Below are 24,123 nucleotides of genomic sequence, written 5' to 3' on the forward strand. Positions count from 1 at the left end.
CCAGGGTCTCCCAGCCTCCGTGTGCTCAGGCAGCCATAACCATTCAGGGCATCCTACACCTATACAGAAGTTGTCCTCGGAAAGCCCTAACACAGAACAGGCTCCAAAGCATCAGCCACTAGAGATATTGAGTTAGCACCCTCAGAAGGTTGCAACAAGACTGTCCTGCCAGTCTGTGGTGGCACTGGGAGTCAGGCACTCAGTGTTTTGTTCAGTGGGAGTCAGGCAGGCAGTGTTTTTCCTTAAGCACTGGAATCCCTTAACCACAGGTCAGCTCTCACTGGAAGGCCAAGAACTTGCCTTCAGACAGAATACTACATTTCAGAGAACTGCAAAGAAAAAGATGAGAATTCAAAAAAATCTACTCCCAAACCTTGGATCTCCAAATCATTGGAAAGGCATGATCCTAACAACAAGAAACAGTTGACATTTTACACAAACATCACTAAAGTTTCTCTGACAGAAGAGCTCAAAACTCAAGGACCAACACGGGACACCATGCACATAATTAGCTGCATTATGGACACTGGCCATGGTTTTTCCCCTTGGACCTTCCAAGATGAAGCACCCTGCTGCCAGAGCACATGGGGAGGCTCCCTGAGAAAGCAAGCAAGCTTGCACACATGCTGCCTCAACCCAGCAAGGCACACCTCTGCTTCTGCCCCACAAAAGTAACCCCCATCACGTGCTGCCTGCATTTAGTTGCACCCCAACCACAGCAGTGTTTTACCTTGTTTTCTTTCCAATAACTGTTCTGGAAACATGCTGGCCAGTGTCAGGATTTACCCAGAGGGACAGATGCTCAGCAAGCTCCGGTGGTTACTCCCAGGTACAATACTTGCTCTGCTGCTCACCCAGCAGAGCAAGTATTTTTTTTTTTTTTTTAAAAAAAAGAAACCTCATTTTGGTATGTCTCAGTTTTACAAGTATTTCAAGAGTATTTCAGTAATTAAGAAGAACCATAAAGTGGTGACAGATCTCTTGCCATACGAATCTTTTTGAAGTTGGAAAGACTGCAGATATTTTTCCATATATACAGCTTGTTTTTTATTTTTCGTAACTGCCTCATCTGACAGCTCTGTAAGTTCCCTTCTGCAGCCACTAGAGGGAGAAGCCTATTCCTGAGATCTCACGGCTCCTAGGCTATTTTTGGAATAGATTCAGAAATATTTATTATATGGAAAAACGTTTGTCCCCGTGTGATAAGCGTGGATAACACAATAGAAAGCCTTTAAAAATAGAGTGGAATAAACATTTCACCCCCTTCCCTCAAATAAACTCAAATTACAACCCTCAAACCTCGCAAATTTAAACACTGCTGCAATTGTTCCTCTTTGCTGGTGATACAAATCCTGCTACTGTGTTTACTCCCATTGCATCCAACGCAGGGAAGGCAAAACAGGAAGGAAGAATACTGGGTTTCTATCAATATAGGAACAAAGGGCATTTTCTAGTGGGTTAAACTAATTCTAATAAAATCTACTAGCTGTATGGAAAATTGGAAATCCATTCTGGACTGAATAATCCTAAAGCAACATTTAAATAAACCAAAAATTCTGAAATTCTGGATTTGCATGCTCCCTTCATTTTCTCATTCTAACACAACTGAAAGACATTGATGAATACTTCTTATATTTTATATACCAAATGCACCCATTACTAGTTTGAGTTAAGTATTTATAGCAGTGACAAAGTCATTCCACTCATATAGAAATTTTCTTTGTAAAATGCTTTCAAACACTGGCACTGAAGCTGCATCCAGTGAAATCCACCCTCCCCTGCCTGTGCACAAAGTTTCATCCATGCTGAGTAGCCATTGAATGAGTTTTTGAATATGAGCAGCAATGAGCAACCAGACCTGGCTTCATGATACAGAACAAGACAGTCTTAGATGATAAAGAGCCACTTTCCCAGGCAAGAAGGCAGTTTGCAGACTCAAGCCATGAGCACATTCTTTCTGGGCTACTCATTGCCCTTTCTCCCTGCAAGGAGGAACAGCACCACTGACCATTAAGGTCATGCAGAATTAAACTTGGAGTATTTTAGACATAGATGAACTGCAGATGCAAACAATACCTCATTCCTAGAGGAAAAAAATCTTATCCCAAAACATGTTCCCCCACCATTCAGCCTACAACCTGCCCCTCCTCACCATGGGTTAAAATAGGTAAGCCTGGTTATTCTAACTACCATACAAATTATTTAAAAAAAAAAAAAGTGAGAGCTGAGCAAGCTAACCAAAGACTTCCAGCTGCAAAGGCTGGAGCTGAAGCATGGAGAAGGGAAACACATCCCATTCCCCCCACCATCAGCTGCACACCTGGGGAGCCAAAGCATCAAGTAAAACAAGCTTTTCTTCTCCCACTGCTTTACTTGGTGCTTTTTCAGAGCAGCTGCAATATCTCCCTCACTGGATGTGAGGTCACTTTAGCACTGTTTCTGTAAAGAGGCTGGAAGATAAAACTGCTGTTAGAAGTTTCAACTCATGACCCATCATGTCTACAGTATTTTTGTTGTTTTCATCACTGTGAGGATGGCGTTTGATTTCTGGATTTAAAAGCTGCAGTTATCTTTGTTCCAGCCAAGTGATTTTCTTCTCCTGCAATGATTTCATATCAGAAAGCTTAAGACAACATTCCAGATTTTTCCCTTTTGTGTTGATGTGCATATATACAAGCACATATATTATATGAACGTTTGCTGTGGAATGTCTTTTTCTGAAAGGATTTCCACCACCCTTACAAAGTAACAGCATATGAAGCATGTATGCCACTCAAACATTTCCTTTAAATGCAAAGTTTTATCAAAATCTGTTCTGAAACAACTCCACAATATGTACTTCATATAACCCTGAATTGCAGGTTAGGCTACATTTTAAGTATGAAATATTAAGTGAGATCATAACAGCTAAATCACCGCGTTGTCACTCCAACACTAACCCAGGTTGGCAGAGCTCACGCTCAGTGATGTCACCAGCTCTACCTTGCTGCAGTTGTGAGCAGAGCCCAGCTCGCATAAATTAGTTTTGATCAGTGCAAAGTATTAACATCTTTTATTTTTAGCCTGGATCACACTTCACATTATCAGTTGCTTCTTCATGTTTTAAAAATTCGTATCAGTGAGTTAAGTGGCAGGTTAAAACCTACTGCAGCAACAAACAGGAGAAGCATGGCCAGCACAGGGAGAGGCAAAGGGATGGAGACAAAGCACCATCCACCTTGCAGGCCAGAAAGGACTACCGAAGCCTCACCCTGAAATAGCAAGGACAGATGTAGGATAGATTTCACCATCCTTCCACACATTAAACTCAGTCTTACTTCACATCAGCTCCCACTGAAATAACTCAAGATCTATGCAACATAAATAACAGCAGAGCAGTTAAAAAAAAAAAAATCTGTCTTCTAAAAATAGCTTCCTTTGGCTAAGTTGTTCCTTTACGGCTTTCCTTGGGAAAGCAATGATGAACAGAATACTGATTGGGAATCACTAACAGCGGCTGCCTCAAGAGCATCATTGGGAAACATTTCTCCCAGGGCCTCCTGCTTTTTGGAGGGGAGGTGGTTTCTGCCTTCTTTTGCAAGGCAGTGGCTGCCCCCTCCATGCTCATCTTCATCCATTCAGGTCTTAAAACCTTTTCTACATGACACTCACCTCTGCTCAAAGGCTGGCTGAGCTTTGTAGCTCCATGGGAAACCCAGCACTTGTTCTGGCCTTGCAGGGAAGTGCTGATGGGACCCAGAGACAGCCATAAGGACCCAGCTAACCAGCCATGTACGGTCCTTCACTGGGTCATCTCTCAGCTCTGTGCTGAGAACTGTGTCACAAATGCAGTAGTTACACCACAACCAGGACTACACTGAGGAGCACCCATCCTCACCCTGCTCTGTCTCCAGAGCAAGGATATGTGGATGAAGCGAAGCTCTCCTGACACTATCAGAGGCAGCCACAACCACAATGAGTTCACACAGGTAGGATGCAGCTTGGGACCAATAGGTTGTTCTGAATTCCCTGAAGCATACTGATAAGGAAAAAAGCATCTGCACTTGTAGTGTTTGAGCTATATAGGACATCAGAGGGGACTGACAGGAGTCAAATGCTGTGCTAAGCATACAATTATAGCCAAATAAATGGACAAAAGGTCAAATCAAAGACTATCCACATTCTAGGTTTATTTCAGGACCCCTTCTTCTATCACTGCTAGGGGAGCCACAGCCCTTTCAGAAACAAGCTGTTCCTGCTATTGCTGGCTTTGGACAAAAAGCATACTGCTGCTAACCTCTTACATAAAGTGAAGAGAAACAGCTGAATTGCTGACCCCTAATGGCCTTTTCCCTAGGATTTGTGGGTTTACACAAAGAAGCCAACATTTTACATGCAGTCCTTGATGGAGTTTGGAATTGTGCAGAAAGGCTGTTTGGAGTACACACTCTTAACCCAATTGTTTGTGTACAATGTTCCTCCACACTGATGCCAAACACTGTAGGTCTCAGGGTTATTTTTTTAAGCTGCTTGGTCATAGACAAGTTTGAAACCCTGCCTACACCTCCACTGCCATCAACACTGTTACAATACAAGCCCACAGTCATGGAAGCCCCTCTGTGATGATCCATCCTCCTTTGTTCAGCTGAGCACTCAAGCCATGCAGATCTGAGCATCCCCATTATTACATGCTTGGCTATGAGTGTGCAAGTTCGCTGAATGCTTCTTGCATTTGCACAGTCAGAAATGCACATCAGGTTTATTCTAGTAGTGGGAGGTCTTTACCAAGATCAGTCAGCTCAGCCTGAGTTTTGAATAATTCTCTTCATCATTACTTACAAATTGATCAAGTGATTACCACAGGTTTTTATTGACTTCTATTATTTTTTGTAGACTTTTTTAAATTAGCAACAGATCTAAAAAGATAGGTAAGTACCATTTTCCTTTGTGAATGGAGCCCACTTGCATAACATGCCTGCAGAAAAGCAGCACATTTGCACCGAAGCACAGGCTATGTTGAGTTATTCTGCAGCAAACCTCCCCTGCTCCAGCCCCGCCAGCTCCAGCAGCCTGCCCCCACAAGATCCATTCAATCTACTCAGAGATGATGGTGGAAGCACACACTGCAGTGGAGTGTTTCACAGCCACGAGCTACCTGTTCCAATGCGGTGAATGTTCTCAAGCATCCCTAAGTCATCAAGCCTCGCACCTCAGAGCATAAGAATGTGCAAGCAATCCAGTAGTCACACTGGTATATTTACACAAACATGAAACAAGCTAAGGATGAAAGCACGAAGCACTACAATGCTCCAATTCAACAATAACAAAACAGCATTCAGGCATAACAGCAGGCACAAAAATCACCATTGTATGTTTGGTTTCCAATCGTTCTGGCTCTGAGCTACTAAGAAGAGCAGTACATGTTATCCTCTACTCTCCAACTATGCTAAATCCCACCTTTGCATTTTTGTTTTAAATCAGAGACATACTAATTGTTGTGAATGCACGAAGTATTACCTGGGATAACACTTCAAATGCAAATTAAGGGCTCTGTAAAATTATTGTAACACAAGAGTACCATGGTTTATTAACAGCAGACTTGCAAGGTTAATTTTCAATTATGTATTTCTTATTAGTTTCCTAGCTGTCTTGCTATTATTAAATTTAAAGAGGAAGATACTTTCAATGTGTCCAGCTTCTGTGGCATTATTACTGATAATTATTCCTATTTTCCAATTTGTGTTACTCTCATGTCTTGCAAAATTTGTAATTAATGAGCAAATAATTATAGCAGCACTTACTAGAGCTGCTTTAGTTAAAGCTGTGTCAGCTTTTACATTAGGATCCCCATTTTTCAAGGGTTTATAACTCAAGCATAAAAATTCACTCTGAGCAGAGTCTTGTCAGAAGAGCTGTCTGCAGAGCATGATTTTTTGTTTTTAAATGTTTCTAAGCAGCATTATCTGGCTCCTTTGAATACACACATTCTAAAAATATCAAACTTTTAAGGGCATGAAGTTTACAGCTTTCCATTTTTCTATGGTCCAATGTCTCTGAAATTAAGATATTATATTTTAAGGTGACCAAAAAAAAAGTTTTTAAACACCTGATGGTCATTAGCCTCACAAAACAGAGAGCTTGACATTCAGGGATGTTTATGCTGATCCAAACCAGCTAAGCATTCATGCACATACTCAATTAAGGCACATGAGTGGCCCTTAGGAGTCAACAGGGCTGTCCATGCTCTCAAAGATGCACATGCATTCACCACCCTGATTCAGCAAAAACAAAGCATTGCTTTTGATGGGAGTTTTAGGCTATTCCTATTCACTGCAAACTGTTGCCCCCACACTTTGGAAAACTGAGCATCACAGGGTTCAGTTCTTAAGACTCTGAGAGCCCAGTGTGCCTTAAATCTTACATGGTTTGCTATCCACAAGACACTGCAAGCACCCATTCATCACTGCCTGGCTTTCTGCACACCTCTTCCTGCAAATTCTTGGAGCAATCACCCAGCTCCCAGGCTCTGGGAAGCTCCTTTTGGAGCAGTTTGACCTGAATACCAGCTTTAGTTAAAGTAACACCATACTGTAATTCAGCAAGCAGGGAATAGCAACAAGTCAGCAATGCATGCATATCAGAATTAGTTAAATTCTGGAAAGCAGCATGGATTAAGATGCTTTCAGCAGGAAGAGAAAAAAAGTTACAAAACATAGCCAAAGACAAGACAAAAACAGAATGATGAGACCTACCTGTATCAGCAACAGCAAGTCATGGAAAGCAGCATTGGTCCTCTTGCAAATTCAGACAAGCTAGCCCTTAACCTTCCTCAACAAAACAGCAGCCCCATGCCCTCAGCACATCTTTTATTCACTTCCCTTAAACTGGTGTCAGCTGAGGCTTCTCACACCCTTGTTCTGTATAATTATCTGCTCATGGTTGAGTTAATTCTTGCTGAGGGGAGCTCATCTCTTACTCCATGGGGCAGCCTTGCAGCAGGGTGCTGGGGCAGCACGGGGCAGGAGCTCTTCTTCTTCCCCAGATGTGCAGGGAAGCCTTTGGCCATGCTGACCAAGGGATGTGGTTACACATTCTTCTTGGGGCCCCTCTCATGGTTGTTCTTTATAAGCCCATGCAACCATTAGGATATCCACCAGTAATTTGCTGATATCTTTATTTCTGTAAAGCACACGTGCAAAGCATGGCCTAACTATGATGTTTTTATTCTATAAAAAAAACTTTGCTCTATAAACCAACTGTTCCTCCTGTTAGGTGCCTGGCTATCTTTTAGGTAAATATTTTCTCTTCCTGACCTAGTGTCATGAGCTTCCACAGTTAAGATTAGTTTGCTAAATCTAGTTGGAGGAATCTATATGCGCTGATATTCCCTAGTTGCTGATGGCCTCACATTTTGACTGTAACCATGGTGCTGCTGGATTTATCATGGCTGCATGGCACAATGTGTATCTCATTATTCTTTCCTGGCAGCTTTGTATAGCTTTTATTTAGCTGTAAAAATAATTTACATTTCTTGAGCATCTGAATTAAAGATAAAATAGAACTATGACATCGAGGGCTGGAGATTTTATGCAAATTTATTTATAAAAATAAATCACATTTAGAATACAAAATTACACAAATGTCTTCTACAAATCACCCATCTCTTTAAAAAAGTTAAATCTTTCTTTTTTAAGAATGATGCCTTAGCACATTATCTATAGAGTTGTGATGTGAACGGGAATGCAGTAGAAAATCCAAAGTGAAATTTGGATAGTCTGAACTACAGCAGTTATGTGACAAGGAATTTTTTTTGCTTCTGCATCACTGACCTGAAATTGCTGCAGGTCACCAGCCTGTGGCACCCTCCATCAGCTGCTCCCGGCCTGGGATGAAGTTCTGGCTCTGGGTTGACTTTACTGGGGCCATGACGTTCAGCTGCAGGAGGTGAACAGCAACACCACGCATGCATCTCACAGTGACCACGTACCCATGTCACAAACACAGCCCAAGTGCATGGACTGTTCGGCACCTGGTCTGAAAGCTGTGTTATTCAAGCGTTCTGAAATAATATTTCTGGGAAAACCCAGCAACTTACATCTACTAATCCAATATAGCCAAATATCAGAAATCCAGGTATTTTTTATTCTTTGGGGATTTTGAATTGTATAGAATGCATTTTAATAGTGAGATGCAAGTGATGGCAGTTTTTTCTGACTATGAAGCTACTGTAAGCATGGAATTGAACAGTAGTTATTTTGATATCATAATGGTCATAGATTTTGAATACAAATATTTCTTCATGAAATTTCTTTTAATGTTTACCTTTTTGCACCTTCCTTCTGCTCTAGACCCAGGCCTTCCCTTTTAACCCCTTCTGGTGCTTCGTTATTTTAACATTTCTCCTCTCACACAAGATCTCTGCTTTATATTCATGAAAAAAAACAGACAACAGTTGTTTTCTTGACTTTCCAATGAAATAATCAATATGTGGTGTAAGCTTTGATCAACGCTTTTATTATGAGATCTCTTTTACATGGTGGCAGGCAGTATCCAAACCGTATCAGAAATCTCTACGCTCCCATCCCTCTGCCACGCTGAATTCTTCACTGAATTCTTTACTTCCTATTGCACTTCATGCAAAAAAAGGTAGGAGAATTGTTTCCTAAAGAAAAACAAAAGTATACAAATATTAACTTGCAGTAGATATACAAGTCCCATACATTTCCATTATACAGAGACAAAGACGGGACAGCCCCATTGCCATCGTGGGGCTGGCAGCCGGCACATCAGTACCTTCCTGCCTGTGCAGGGGTTCACCCCATCTAGGAGCAGGCGCCAGAGCACGGCTGCTGACTTGGTGACCCTGCTCTCCTGTGCCTGTCACAGCGCAGACACTCACAGGAGTCCCTTAGCAGGGTACAAGCACTGCGTGCTGCGTGCTGAAGGCTGAGTGCTGCAGGCAATGCCGCGCTCCTCCTTTAGCTCTGCTTCCACGTGGAGGCCAAATACATCTCTCGAATCAAAAGCAACACAGAAAATGACTTCCCCTTTAGTCAGAAAGCAGCTCTGCAGGGTGTTCGCTATGCTGAACCTGTATAATCCACACCACCCAAATTTCCGAGCCTTTGCCCATCATATTAGCTATAAAAGCATCTGGCTGCACTGTTTTGATTTTGTATTTTGACTTGCAGAGCACTTGCAGACAACATCAGCTATCCTCTCAGAAATACGAGAATGGTTATTTAAGCATTTCATGCTAATTGTCTAACTGTTGTGCAGCTTGACTTTCCCAACTGTTATGTACCCGTGCGAAGTCCAGCCGTCTCATGAGCAGTTTGGATGCTGTGCTCCCCAGCAGAAGACCTTCTCATGGTTAGAGGGAGACGCTGGTTCCACTACAACTTGTAAGGACTTGGTAAGACTGAATAACTCAGTTCACCCCATGACTGTTATCACACATGCTATTCTTATAGAGGCATCTTTGCTGACTTGTAAAAAATGGTACCTCAGCAGCACAGTCAGTGACAGGTTTGGGAGCACAAGAAATACAGGCTCAGGTAGATTTTTCCTCTCAAATTATGACAAACATCACATATTTTAAAACTGTTGTTTTGAGCTTCACCTTCTGAGAAAACATATAGAACTGCACAGGGAAGAAACCCCAAGATCACGGTAGAAAGGGTTCACAAAATAACCCTCTGGAATTTACCAGGTTGGAAACTTTCTGTGGGTGTTTTTAACAGCCTCATGAAATTCTTTAAAGGAAACATAATTCTCTGTTAAGTCCCACGGAGCAACACAAAACACAAGTGGAATGGGTATTCTTTCCAATATATCCTGCTGGATGAACACTGAGGGGAACTTCTCATTCTCTACATTTAGTTTATCACCTGCACAGTACTTTTCCTAGTCGGTTCTTGTTTCATCAGCATACGCAGAAGTAGTGGGGGCAGAATTTAGTTCTTCCCAACAGCCCATCAGTCTTGACATTGGCAGGGCAGCATGGTCAGTGCAAAGGGCAGGAGGGCGATGGCTCTTGATGTTCAGCTTCACACCCTGGTTGGGAAAGGACCAACTGAACTCATCAGGGAATGAAGAAAATTAAGAAAAAATGAAGAAAGAAAATGAGGGAAAGAAAAGGAAGATGTATGAATTAGAAATGTCATAATTAAGAAGAGCCAAGTTAACTGGAGACGGGTTTAACGAATATAGAGTAGTTTTACATCTCAGGAGGGAGTAATACTGCGACAACCTCAGACAGGGCCTGAGGCCCCAGCCAGCATGGAGTTTATGTGCTCAACTCCCACTGCAGACAATTGGATTTAAGCACATGTTTAAGTACAGGGCTGAGAAGGGACGGTTTGCGAGATCTCTATAAAAGCCCAACCTTCCATTCTCCCAAACCATATGGGTTTGACTTCCCATATGGAGTGACAAAATAAAAATATATTCTAAAAATAGCTTTCAAAAATGCACTGGCTGAAGGCTGCTTCCTGTGCTACAATTTGATTAGCCTTGTGTTTTATTTCTTCAGCAGTGATTTCAATTTATCTCTGATTTGGAGCATGAAAAGCTGCTTTTATAGTTGTAAGCAGAGGAGAAAAAGGCATCCGGAAAGCAAATATAGAGAGCTCTTCTGGCTTTATAGGAGCCGCAGGAACAAGCAAAATGATTTTAGAGCAGCAAAAAAACAAAGTGATGGTGGGAGATGATCTATCTTTGCAGCCTGTATTTAACTTCCCTGTCAGCCTCTCCACCAGCGTGGAACATTACACATTCCATGCAGCTACAAACTAACCCGAGGGAGCCAAAAGTTGTCAGGGAAGAAATTCCCTGGGTGGCAGGGAGCAGTGCCAGCACCGCCTGGCAGCTCCTCCTGGCCACCGCGCCCTCCGCGCTCCTTGGTGGCATCTGATGCAAAGAAGCTGGCAACGCGAGGGGAAAGTTGCTGAAGGTGTAAGTGTTCCCATTTGGGATCTGCTGTAACGTGTCTTCTTAAAAATCATACCCATTAAAAATAAGAGAGATCTGGAAATTTGAAGTACTTTGCCAAAAAGTGCAGCTCATTTCGAGTGGCATCTAAAACCTGAAACCACTGCCTTTGGAAAAGGGGGACAGAGGGCAGCCCAGCCTTGCTAGGAGCCTCTTACCATCCAGTTCTTACCCAAAGATTCAAAATAAAAGCTTCACAGCTGGGCTTAATGGGAACCATCTTCTCCCCCTCGGTGTGGGAGGACAGCTGGGGATGGGCACCATGGCACAAAGAGGTGGCATCCAGCTGGTGTCCCCCAGCTGCGGCCGGACCTTGACGAGACGAAGGGCCGGTGAGGCTGGTGGGGTTTTCATGTGTTTGCTTTGACAGTGGTTCAGGGAGATGCTGCGAGATGCTGATGGCTGGGAAATTCATGCCCGGGGCTGCTCCAGTGGAAACGTTTGTGCAGAAGACAGTCATTTGTTCTTTATTACTCTGCACCACACAGGTATGCCCAAAAAAAAAAACATCTTTGCTGCTTCTGAGAAGATGGCCATGCACTATTTCAAGGTGAGGTAACTGCTGAGGCGTCCATTTCTCCTCAGTTGTGTCTTTTGCCAAGTAAATAGATGTATAGATGGATACAAGACATTAAAAATAATCACAGCCAACTTTCAAGGAAGTCAGGGCATCGTTAGGTCTTGTTTTTCCAGCATTTCAGTTTTCCCACACTCGTGAGTTCGCTTATTTTTATGCAAATAATAAGTGTGGGATTTCTCTGCACTTCCTATGCTGCTTTAATAATGCACTGAGAGAGGTTTATGGCCTGTCTGGGCTAATATTTGTTGCTAAGACTGATGGCCAGGACCTCCACACCAGGCAATGGCCAGGCTCTCAGGCTGCATCCTCTGCCTTCTCCTCTTCCTCCTCATCCCTCCCCAGGTGCATGTCCCAGTCGCAGCTCCGGGTGGCAGTCCCAGTACCAGCTGCTGTGGCAGTTTGAAATGAAGTCTTTTTTTTTCCTTCTCTCCAGTTTATTAAACCTTTAGGACTGCCTTTTTGCAATATGAGCAAAAGCTCTGCATTTACCTTTAAAAGAGACTTTTATAATATCTAAGATATATTAAAGCCCAAAGAAGGAAAATAAAAGAATAGCAAGAGTGGGAAGAAGCAGAGCTGTAAAGCCTTGGAAGAGAAAGGATTAAGAGACAGCTTTTCTCTAAAGATTTTATAGAGAAAAAAAAAAAAAAAAAAAAAAAAAAAAGAAACACTTTGGAAACAATCATTTACAAGGTTCAAAGCATTTGACACCATTTGCTTTGGTATGATAAGGGGCAACAACAACATCCCTAATCACAAGGAGTTAGCCAAACTACTTCTGTCAGCAAAAGTAATCTTACAAAAAGTATGTTTCTTCCAGGAAGAATACTTTGCTTGCTTAAAAATCATTTTTACATTGCTAATAAGTTGCTTACCAGTAGATTTTAAGTGCCTCTTAAGTCAGGAATAAGTTTAATGCCCTGAGCACAGCCAGCAGCCTCTTCTCGGGGAAAAACACTATTGAAGTCAATGAGAATTTTGCCTGAGGAGGTTCACTGCAGGTGTTTGGTTCTGTGTTTGTAACATGCATCATTACAGAAACTTTTAATAATTGTTATACAGTGCCAATCTTCAGAAACACAATACATGCCTATTCTGACCTTTCTACCTTGCCTTGCATCGAGAAATGAGAGGGCATTTTCAGTGCTTCAGGACCAGAGAGTAGAAAAGAGTCTGTGTGCCTGACAGCCTGGATAAGGCACACTACTAACCTTAGAAATCTGTCCTCCACTGACCCAAAAACTATTTGAAACATCCTAAACCTGGCACCTGCTGAGCCAGGTAAACCTTTAAAGGCAAGGTAAGGTCAGAAGAATTTAACTTCAGTAAAAAAAGTGATGGATGAAGAGGAAGGCAATCAAAGGCCTGAGGGGTCCCACTTCTCCAAGCCCTGCAGATGAAGCATGTTTCCAGAGGAGATGCTGAAAAACACGGCTGTGCTCTCTGCCATTGAACAAAAGGAGGAACTGCATCCAGACAGAAAAAACAAGAGTGGATATGGGAGATGGATGCAGAATTAAAGGTTTTCCATGTCGCCAGAACAATCTGAACCTTGAACAATTTTCTGTGGCCCCTTCATGAATAAATATGGAATAAATGAATGAGGTCGACGACACCTGAAGGCAGTGACAAGCCTCGGGATCCCTTTGGCAGCTCACCTGCACAGCAGAGAACCAGCTGTCCTGCCGGGGTGTGTGGTTGCACCCTGCGGGCTGTGCGAACACCAGTCCAACACGGCCTGGGAGAGGCAAGAAAGAACCCAAAGTGATTTTACAGCCAGTGAGAAGTACAGCTGGTGATGCCTATATGGGACAAGAAGCTGTTTTCATTGCCAAGCACTGCCAGTAGGCCAAGCAGATGTGGATTTAACAGAAAGAGAAGGAGAAGGGCAGGGGAGCTGTGGCTGGCCATCAGCATCCCCCAGCACCGTGTCGCACGTTGCAGCTGAGGATGCACAGCCTTTTATCCTGTGTTTGGATCAAAGCCATGAGCCCTCCTGGGAGCAGGCACTGCATCTCACCGGAGGCAAACACGCTTGCTCTGTACCGCCTTCCACTGAAAGCGTCAGAAACAGCTTGCCTGTGCAGTATCTTAATTCTAACACAGGCTCACTTGTGAATAATAATATTAATATTAATAATAATAATAATAATAATGATGAAGGAGGATTGGCTTCTAGACTTGGGTGGTCTGCACAACTCTCTGATTTGTGTGTAGGCAGGTCCCAGAAGAACAGAGACTGGAGGTGTGGATGGCCAGTCTGGCTATTACAAGAATGTGTCTGACAAAATTACAAACCTAAATCCTGCACCTAGAACAGAGGCTACAGAAGTTCTTTAAATCAAGTTACCATTTTAATTCCTCACTTTTCTCTTTTTTTGTTGTTGTTGCAAAGGCTTTGTGGCAACTCATATCAAAGAGCTAAGTAAATATTTTCTTGCACTGTGTAGAAGATGATGTCAGGCAGTGATGGGAGTGAAATACTGACTTTGTACAACTGTTTGTACCTCAGCTAGAATTGACTCATTTTGTGAGATTATAGAAAATGCATTCTGTGATCATATATGCCCCTAGAGGCCTTGTGGAGGTGAGATTATGCATCTCACAATGTTATTTTATCAGGGAAAAAAAAGAGACTAAGTAAATAAAAAATCTGCAGGATGTGACTTCATCATGCACTGTTGACTTCTGCTTACATGATTTAAAGGATGTTACTATGAATATCATAGTTGCTAATGTAAATGATGAAGAAATCATAGGTCAATCATATAATAATAAATATTAGCATAGGTTTCCCAAGGCCAGAAATGGCTGAAATGGTAATTGGAACTATGATTTTACTCTTGAATTATGTGATACTGAAAACACTTTGGTCACTGCGGCTTTCCTGGAACTGCTCCATTAAAGCCAGACAGATCCACTCTCCAATCTTTCTTATTCCAAGAAATAATGTCACCTCCTCATATGGATTAATTTTCTTTCACCCACCTCGCCCTGCACACTGCATGGAGCTGCGATGTTAGAGGGGTGAGCAGAGCTGCACGCCCTGAGGGTGCCCAGCACTGCCTGGCACCTGGGGCTGGGGGAGGAGATGGGGTGAACCTTGGCAAAGCCTCCTCACTGCGCTGCAGGCTGGGAGCATGCTGCTAACCTCGTAGTCAGCAGCCAGACACTTCCTGCTTAAACATCCAAATAAAGTGCTCTCAAAGTGCATTAATGCGATAACCGCTATATTAAATTTGATGAAAGGCTGGTCCAAACAATATGGTTTAAATTGACAAACACCTGAAACTCATGGCACTATTTATGACACCGCTGAATTACTCTGGACACGCAGAAGACACACAGCCACACAAAAACTCTATGGCTGCAGCTTTAGCATAATTCATACAGGAGTTATCTGGCAACACCTTGTGCTGCAGAACATCACCCCAGCCAGCCTGACACCGCAGAGCAGAGGCTTTCTTGGTTCTTAGCCCAAAGCCGAGGATAAAGCCAAAAGCTCACCCTTAAACTGGGAGGTGCTGGTTTGGAAGTAATGCTGCCTTGAGACCTGGGGCCAGCCTAAGACCTTCCCTCTGCTGTGCAGCAGCTGGGGACACCAGCAGACCCTGCCTCCCCCCATGGTTAACAAAAATTGGCTGCTCAGAGGGCGAGGAGGCTGAAAGTCACTTTAAAGCCCTACCTGTCACTTTTCAACTGCTTCCCCAGCATCCTGCAACCCTCCCTGCATTTAAGGCTGCATGAATTTGTCCCAGAACAGCCTGAAAGTCAGAAGCTGCTACATGAAAATATTTTAAGTAGTAGCAGTTGTTGGGCAATTACTGTATTACCTGGGGATTCCTGGCAACCACTGCATACAGCAGGATTTGGAAATGCTGCTAAATCATATTTTTACAGGGAAAAATAAAAACACAATACAATCCTGTAACGCTATCTGAATATTGCTGTGCTGTTCTCCTTTAATGCTTGTAACTCCGTACTGACGGCAGCTCATGGCTGAGCAGTCATGTTCTATCCGTTGCCTAATCCCAAAACACTCCATACAAAGAAATCCGGATACTCCATGAGTATTTTAGAACAGTTACACAAAAGTCTAAAATTAGGTCATAAATTATATAATCTTGCAAGGAAACAAGAAATTTAATGACTATGCCAAACCAGAGATAAAAGCTGAGGAAGGAAATAGCATCTTCCTCATTAAATATTAAGGATCAGATCCTTCAAACATTTTCCAGTGATGAACTCTGTGGGAGTTTGGCATCTGTATTTGTGTGTATTCTATAGAATATGCTTATACATCATATACAAGTGCTAAATGTGATTTATGGAGCATCCACACAGGAAGTGTATTTATAATGCATAAATGTATTCCATCGAGACCAGAGAAGGTGATCAGTGACAGGTTCCTAAGAGGTTTAATCAGATACTGTGATGGCTTATTTCTAGTGTTGCTCCAAAAGGGTTTTTAATTATAAGGGTGCTCAGAAGGAGCAGGTAGAGGCACTCCTTTTTCACACTTAGAGGCCGCAGCTATCGCAGATGTAGGTATCAGCTCGGTGCCTTCTCAGTGGGATTCAAGAGACGCCGTGCAAGAAAGATTATCAGGTTCTAACAATGGGTTGAAAATCTCCCCTATCTGCTACAGTGCTGTGGTCTTTCTTCTAACCTTATACAAGACACATCTGTTTTGATCTATTTAAAACAGTGCAGGGGTGAGATCTTGTGCATTTTCTCTTAAAAGTTGTACCTGGATTCCCCTGGACCGATGTCCCATGTTGATGTCCTGAGTGCATTAGTGAGATGGAATAAGAGCCTCTGATGCACTACGGCAGATAGCACTCCTGTCCTTGCTGCCATCAAAGCCCCTCTGATAACCATGTCCATTTTTTCAAAGATTTGAGTCATTTGTGGATTGACTACATAATCCTTGTTCTGAAGCCTGGGAAAAATGCTGTTGATGCCCTTGGCAAATTCTTATCCTAAAAAAAAAAAAAAAAAAAAAAAAAAAGCATGAAAAAGAGTACCAAGTAATTTCAATTCCATAAAATATATTAAATGCATCACACAGGTATGTAAATGGGAAACTCCATAACTGTAATTTGCCCACTTAGAGCCTGATCTAAAGGCTATAAAAGTTAATTTGAAATCTTTTCATTGATTTTAATGGGCTTTAGATCGGGCCCATATTATTCACTGCATATCATGTTTGTTTCAGTGCAAGCCTGCATTTATCTGAAACATGAATGTTGTGGATTATAACACATACAAATCCACTACTTATTGTACAAAGGCAAACTCTGTGAAATTTACTGAGTTTGGTTACACACGTAAAATCTAAACCACAAAAGAAAGTCTCAAATACTGATTACAATTTTTAAAAGTGAGATAAAAAATGAGGAGACCTTCTTTTCATTATATACTAATGCAATGTAAATGTATTTTAAGCATCATGAAATCCAAATGGAATTTCTCACAATTTCTCTTTTCTGACTGCAGTAGTTCAACAAAAAATTACATGTAAATGATTCAAAACCTCTTGAAGAAACAGCATTTTTTTCTAATTTGAGCAGAAGAAAAAAATGTTTCAACCCAAGCTCAGCAAGGGATAACAGTATTGCAGTCACTGCATGGAGAATTTAGCCACTCATAATTCTAAATCCTTTTCAAACGCTTTATTGCTATAAGGTGGCTAATACCAGCCTCTACACAACAGGGCTCCCATAGCATTAACCATGAGAGATAGGCTTCCAGAAAGAAACTATAGCAAAGTAATTGTAAATCTCTAATGATGCATAAAACCAAGCTGAATTGGTCCTGAATTCTCAGCATAAAAGAAATGAACCATCAGAAGAACCAATTCTGGTGGCAGTATAACATACCCCAGTGTGGAAACTGTTTATGGTGTTTGCTGCAGTGGAAATATTCCTACTAATATGCAAGCAATACGAATTCATTAAAAATGCCCAAATGATGCAAGTTCTCACAATACTGTGTGTGACATTAAAAACAAATCATTAGCCAAAAGAAAACCTCATTTGTACCAAAGCAATTCACCGTCTCCTTTCCCAGTCATAGCCAGTGTTTCTGTACAATGAATTCCATGGGTTCTGTGTGTTTTTAAACCAATATTGCAAGACTTTCAGTATGGTACTGTGCTTTGTGGCAGGAACTGCCTCGCACAGCTGGGCCATCTGGGCGGGGGCCTCCAGGAGCAGCCTTCAAGTGCACAGAGCCATGGGCACACGTTGGTGGGACAGGGCTGGCCCTGCTGGTGGGCCGCGGTAAGCCCAAAGTCTCCCATCTTCCTTGTGGGTTTAGGCAACTCCTGCTGGATAAGTATCCAATAAAACATTTAAATCTGTAATTAATGATACCATTTCATTAATTAATGATGCAATCCACAAACTGTAACAATCGACCCAGCTCATTCCCGAAACCTCAATGCACAAGCCTGGACCTTCACCCATTAATCCATCACTGTCCAGAGGCAACATGCTCCAGAAGCAGATCAGATTGATTATCTGGGAGACCAGAAATCACTTACTTGTGCACAAATCAGGCACAGAACACGCAGAGGTTATGCACATCTCCCTTGCAGCCCTACCCAGGAGTTTCAGCTTTGCCAGAAGCACGACTCCTTTAGAGATGAGAAGCCAGCTTTACTTTTACATCTAAAAGATCTCAAGCTTTTTTTTTTCAAATGCTGCCAAAAGGTATTGCATGGGATGATGCTTTTCTAGCACCAGGGCATCTGTCCACTGAGAACTAGATTGACAAGGCTGAAACTGTTGTTTTTGTTTGTTTTATCATTTCACAACTCCAAGAGCCAGACATCTGAAAGCTAGGATACATCATCGCACTGTGTCAAAATCAGCGAATGCACAGATTTTAAATCTGCATACGTGGCAAAAATAGGGTGTATCTGAAATTAATTAAAATTTCTAGGCACTACCCAGAGAACAGTATTTATCCATAATAAGCATGCATCAATGTATATCATATTTAGTGCATGCTTTTTAGTGAAACTGCAGTTTTCAAGTCTCACATGTAGGACTCTAAGGCTTATGAAGGGCTCTAAGGCTTAGCAATGACTTTTCATTAAAAAAAAAAAAAAAAAAAAAAAAAAGCATTTCAAAGAATTATCTTATTAAAAATAAGAACCAAATGCCATGGATTTAAAGTCACACTGAAGAGGAATGAAATGATGAAATGCAAGTGGCCCACTGGAGCTTTCTACAGGTGCAGTTGCAACTATATGCATCACATACTGCCTATGCAGTATAAAGATACCATAACTATGTACAGGTATTGCAGTCTTATCCATTATCCCCATGGAAATTATGGAAAGAAAAGGTAAACAGCTTTGTGAGAGACTTTTTTTAAAATAGCATTGGTCTAATTCTATTCCTACTGCAGTTAATGAAATTTTTAACATCAGTAGCAGTAGAAAAGTTAGGATAAGGATAAAACATGAAGAAATTAAGTTTTCGTATTAAATATCGTTATGTATGTATATATATATTATATATATAACAATAAAGGAATGGAAACAAACTGTTGAGACAGGGAAAAAGGTCTGCAGGCACGAGAGAAATAAACTGGTTCACACTGTTGCAAACACCATTCACATTGGCAAGGTGCTGGCATCTTGAGTATCTTTTTCTTTACTTGTGCATGAGGGTTCTCACCCTGTAAGGACTTTTATGGATGTTTCTTTTGGAAAAAAAATATCTGAACTACTTGACTCATTGCCTTATGGTTTCGCAGCAGTAAGTGCAATCTAAGATTCTCCATTTGACACCTTTATATTCAAAGGTACCTCTATTTTTTCCAATCAAATCAGACCAACTCTTATTAAATTTAAACAAGACGCTGAAGTGAGATGAATGGTTTATAGGTGCTTCATGCTTCCCTACATTGATTAATAGATAAAGAATTCATACCTCCACCAAATTAGTTGACAAGCCCTACTGTAATTTATTCTTTGTACATGATGATCTGTAAGCACAGGACACTCCTGCAGGGACTGAGCTCCAGCTCCCTCCAAATACATTTTGTGCTGGTTGGCTGCACCCATCATGTATTTACATTCCACACATCCTGTCCTCTTAGTCAAAGTTTCTCAATCTGGTTTTCATTTTAAATCAAAGTAGCAGCAACTGTTCTTGCACAGAATGCCATTATTTGTCAGTTGGGTTTGCAATGTGGGCAGCTGCATTAGACCATGCTATTTCTTGGTGCCCAGAGAACTGCTCTGTTGGGTTTTATTTTTCCATTTGTTTTCCCTTATGTTGTCCTGCATATCACTCTGCTCTATAAGTGAGCAGCAAAGGCAATTTTCTTTCACATATGGGTGTAATTTTGCCAGAGGCATTCATTTGTCACTTAAAAATCATGTTCTTTAATCCCCAAGCTAATCCAGAACATGCCTACCTACTTCTAAAGCAGAGCATTATAAGAGGGGAGTCCAGTGCCATGGATCAGCCAAGAATTTCTCTCAGGCTGGAGCCACACACAGGCTGGAAATGGGCTTAAACTTTTGCAGATGGAACTGACTCTGATTATTTTAAAGGGGGTTATTTTTTAAAATTATAAATTCAGGCTAGGGTATGAACCAGGAGCTGGCAAAGAGATGTATATGGGGTTTAATCTGACTCATCAATTATGTTACAGTTCAAATTGTGCAAGGGCAATCCAGACCCCGAGGTGGATATCCCTATGTTGGATAAATGGAAATCAATAAATCTATTCAGAAAAACATAATTTCATTCTGATTCTAAACCAGAAATTGAGATACATTCATTCCTCCCTTACCACCTCCCTGACTTAAATATATCCTGTGTTATATAAGTAATTGTTTTGAACCCACTCTAGGACACAGTCAGAGACATGACTCCAATAACACATTATCAGTAAAACAAAGCAAAACAGTTTCATGTCCCTGCTGCGTTTATATATACACTCTTAAATGAGCAGATTCTCTCATTATTCACTCTGATCTGGTCATCATATGCTTAGTCACAGCTGTCACAACAGGTGCCCAAGCGTCCCCCCTCTTTGTGGCTCTGCGTTTTCTTTCTGGAGTTCATTGTCAAATTCCTCTGCTGCCTTTCTTTGGTGGCTTTGCTGTTGCCTCTAAGGCTATTCCCAGATTCAGCTTTATAATTACTTCTGAAATCATCTGGGACTGGCTGACTCTGGATGCGACAAACCTTCACCTTAAGCATCAGTTCTTCTTTGCAATTTGATGGTCTTAATCTTGTCACATGAAGCCAGTTTATTCAACAGCTTTGGTCCCTCTCCTTTTGCCTGGAACTTTTTCCATCTTTCTTAAAATCTCCAGTAATCACGTCTCCTAACTTCAGTGTATATTACAGAATATACATGCAGACTATGTAACAGTTAGTGGCAGAATCCTCCACTACACTGGATTTTCTCCCCCTGTGTTAAACCAAAGCAGGAGTCTCCAGTGACCTGGGAGTTTCTAGTTGGGGTCAACTCCTCACCTTTGTTTCCCTCTAACATCATTCAGCAGCAGTTTGGGGAACAAAGTTTATCTGATACAATCTCATATCAAACCATTTTAGTTCTGTAACAAATATTTACTTAGCTGGAAGCAAGTCTCTTTTGATATTAAACTATCTCCAATTAAAGAGACAATTTAAAATGATTTTATTTATTTATTTATTTGCAATTGTCTTCAAGATATATAGAGTAAGTTGGGGTCAAAATATATGCAATTCAAACTTCTATGATTTGTAGATATCAGAAGTCAGGGCCTGATTTCCAAAGTTCTGTAACCCATCAGTCCCATTGAATTGCAAAGGTTGGTGAGGGAGAAACTAGACTGAAAGCCAGCTATGTAACCTGTATCCGTCCCTTGAAGCACTGGAACGACTGGCCAAAAACATTAAGGCAAAAGCTTTCTACAATTTTACTTCAATAAAATTACACAGGAGCAAGGGAAAACAAAATAAAACAAAACAAACAAACAAACAAAAAAAGCTTTTGATTCACAGAATAGATTCAATCCAGTACTAATACCATTTAGTTTTTCTCCCTGAAAACCCACAGTTAGGGGTTGAGACACATTTGTATCTCAGGTTTCATCCATTTGGGACTGAAATCTTTCTCTAGCATACCCTTACAATACTGCCTTGCCTGCCCTACAGGGCAGCATAAGCAATTGCAAATGCTTACTGTTGAGAACAAAATATTGCAAAAATCTTTCATGTGTCTGCACCATTTTTAACGCAAGTTATTAGCTGACAACTAGAAGCAGAGGCAGTGTCATATGTTCATCCAGATTTCTGTCGGTCACCTACAATTTGAAGAAGTTACCCTCTATATTATTGTACTTACCAGCTCTTTGGAAATAATAATTAACACATTGCACTACAATGACTTAAAATCCTGCTGTTTGAAAACTGAACAGAGAATTCATCCCTCTCCTTTTTATTTCCCATCTTTTCCCAGATCATTTTAAAAGCAAAGTAATTACACCTGGCATGTTCCTCAGGATGTGGGGGCATTGTTCTTCCCCTTCACTTTACAGCAGCACCAGTTTCACTGTCAGCACATCCTGGGACTGTCCGCAGCTCTTCGAGGATTGCACTCCTGGTCTGAACCTTCCCAGGATGGGAAATCTCCCCAACTTTCACTTGATCATATGCTAAACTGGAATGGGAGCAGCAGATGTGCCTTGCTATGGTGCAAGTCTGACTGACTGCAGTTACACGCTGATCTTAACCAAAACATAAATCTGCAACAGATAAAAGGAAATGAATAGGGATGAGCAGAGACTGGGCGTGCAGAGAGAAAACCAAACACAAACTGAGAGCCAGTGTACTGCAAAAGCAGGAGTGCAAAGAAAGTAAAGGGCATGAGCTTTTTTATTTATTCTTTATTTTAACCTTGTTCTAATTTCTTTCATTTATGTCTTTCTTTCTCCAGAAATCATTGTACAGAACAGAAGAAGCCCTGAGGTGACAAACATTTCTTCCCTCAGTCACTTGTCTCCTGAGCTGCTGCTGACTGGCAGGCATCACTTACCAAAAGGCAACCAGATGAAATTGCTCGTGTGTGATGGAAAGCAGGAGCTTTGAATGGACTCCCAGTTTTACACAGTATTTCTATAACTGCAGAAGCTCCTTGGTCCATATTATTAACCTCTTTCTATTCAAGGATCCAGAAAAGGTGGCTATGTCAGCTACCCAACCTGAAGTTCAAGACCTTTACAGATGAGGCAACATTTTAGAGCATAATAACTATAGAAAATCCTTATCAAAGATCGTCAGAGTTGGAATTACCAGTGGTTATCAGTCAATAATTGTTACAGTAACTGATGGGTAAGCAGTAACCCTTCACATGCAATTCTTCTGTGGGAATGAGAAAAGCAGCTGGAAAGAATTCATAACAAGAACCTTGCAGAGCTCAGAGAAATGTGATGTATAAACAGATTATTATTTCCTGTGGATATCGATGATAAATGAACTGGATTCAGTGTGTCTAGGAAATATCACTACACTCTAAGCCAGCTGAACTCCCTGTGGCTTAAGGTAAAAACCTCTGCTGTAACTTATGAGAACTCAGCATAAAGAAAGCACTAAATATCTGGGTCACTTGAAATAAAACAGTTGAACATTCCTCTTACACACTTTTCATTTAATTAATCTTTCCTGTTGGTTTTCAGTGTAATGAGTCATTGATTATTGCAAGGGGTGCTTTATAGGGTAAATTAATTCATAGAACAGAGACTGTAAGAAGGGCTAAGTAGCCAGATAAATAAATAAAATGCAAAGTGTGTTGGTCACCTGGCTGAAAGTCAGCCCCATGGAATTCCCATTTCTGTAAATCAGCTTCTCAGTGAGCACTACCACTACCCATGCTCACATTTACCTATACCAACAGCTTTTATCAAATATGAAAACTAATAATAGCAAAAAGCAAAATTAGCCAAAAACTGTTCCTCTGCTAGAAATGTGGTTACCTACAAGATGATAGCTAATTACATGAGAAAACATATGTTAAAATGTCTTTTCCGTTCAACTTAAAGGAAACTTGGCCACAGTCACTCATCTCAGTGTAATAAAAAGTATTTCTAAAAAGAGAACAAAGCAGGAAGAACAGAATACCTACATTTATGGTTAAACAGAGAAAAGGCTAATGTTTGGAGTAGCTGGTTGTACCTGTGAAGTTAATCTTAAAATACTTTCATGGACATGGGCTAGAGCTAAATATATTATCTGGTTTTTCATAGTCCTTACAAAAAGATTAAGTGATAAGGAAAGAAACATTGAAATAAATATGCTCAGAGCAAACAAAGATGGACCAGGAACCAACCTCCTTCTTGGCACATCTCTGGTTCTTCTTTACCTTAAGTCACAGTGGGTATTTATCAGTATATTTACGCAGAACACAGTTTAACAAGTCAGTCTGAAGCTGGCCTTCAAGAATTGCACATGGGAGAAAACTGCATTAAAGAAATAAAACAATTGCTCATGACCTTACCTCAAGACTTTTGCAAATTAGCTTAGATCACAAAAAACTTTGCACCACTGAAAAGCTTT

General features: G+C 41.2%; 2 long non-coding RNA genes across 6 annotated transcripts in view; both read right to left on the minus strand.

Annotated features, from left to right (window-relative positions):
• Positions 1-241: 241 nt before the first annotated feature.
• LOC118166499 lies at positions 242-856 on the minus strand. Its single transcript, XR_004750536.1, has 2 exons — positions 731-856; positions 242-314 (listed from the first exon to the last, which is right to left on the minus strand). It is a non-coding gene; the product is annotated as an uncharacterized LOC118166499 (long non-coding RNA).
• Positions 857-7,553: 6,697 nt separating this feature from the next.
• The window catches only part of LOC118166496, an 87,172-nt gene continuing 70,602 nt past the window's right edge, over positions 7,554-24,123 (minus strand). For 4 of the 5 annotated variants that reach the window (XR_004750531.1, XR_004750532.1, XR_004750530.1 and 1 more), the window contains one exon: positions 16,307-16,533. This is a non-coding gene — a long non-coding RNA (uncharacterized LOC118166496). Of the gene's footprint in view, positions 8,642-9,880; positions 10,055-13,209; positions 13,290-16,306; positions 16,534-24,123 lie in introns of those variants that run through there. The other variant, XR_004750533.1, reaches the window with a different exon arrangement.

This window comes from Oxyura jamaicensis, chromosome 4 (assembly GCF_011077185.1).
Source record: "Oxyura jamaicensis isolate SHBP4307 breed ruddy duck chromosome 4, BPBGC_Ojam_1.0, whole genome shotgun sequence".
Classification (NCBI taxonomy): domain Eukaryota; kingdom Metazoa; phylum Chordata; class Aves; order Anseriformes; family Anatidae; genus Oxyura; species Oxyura jamaicensis.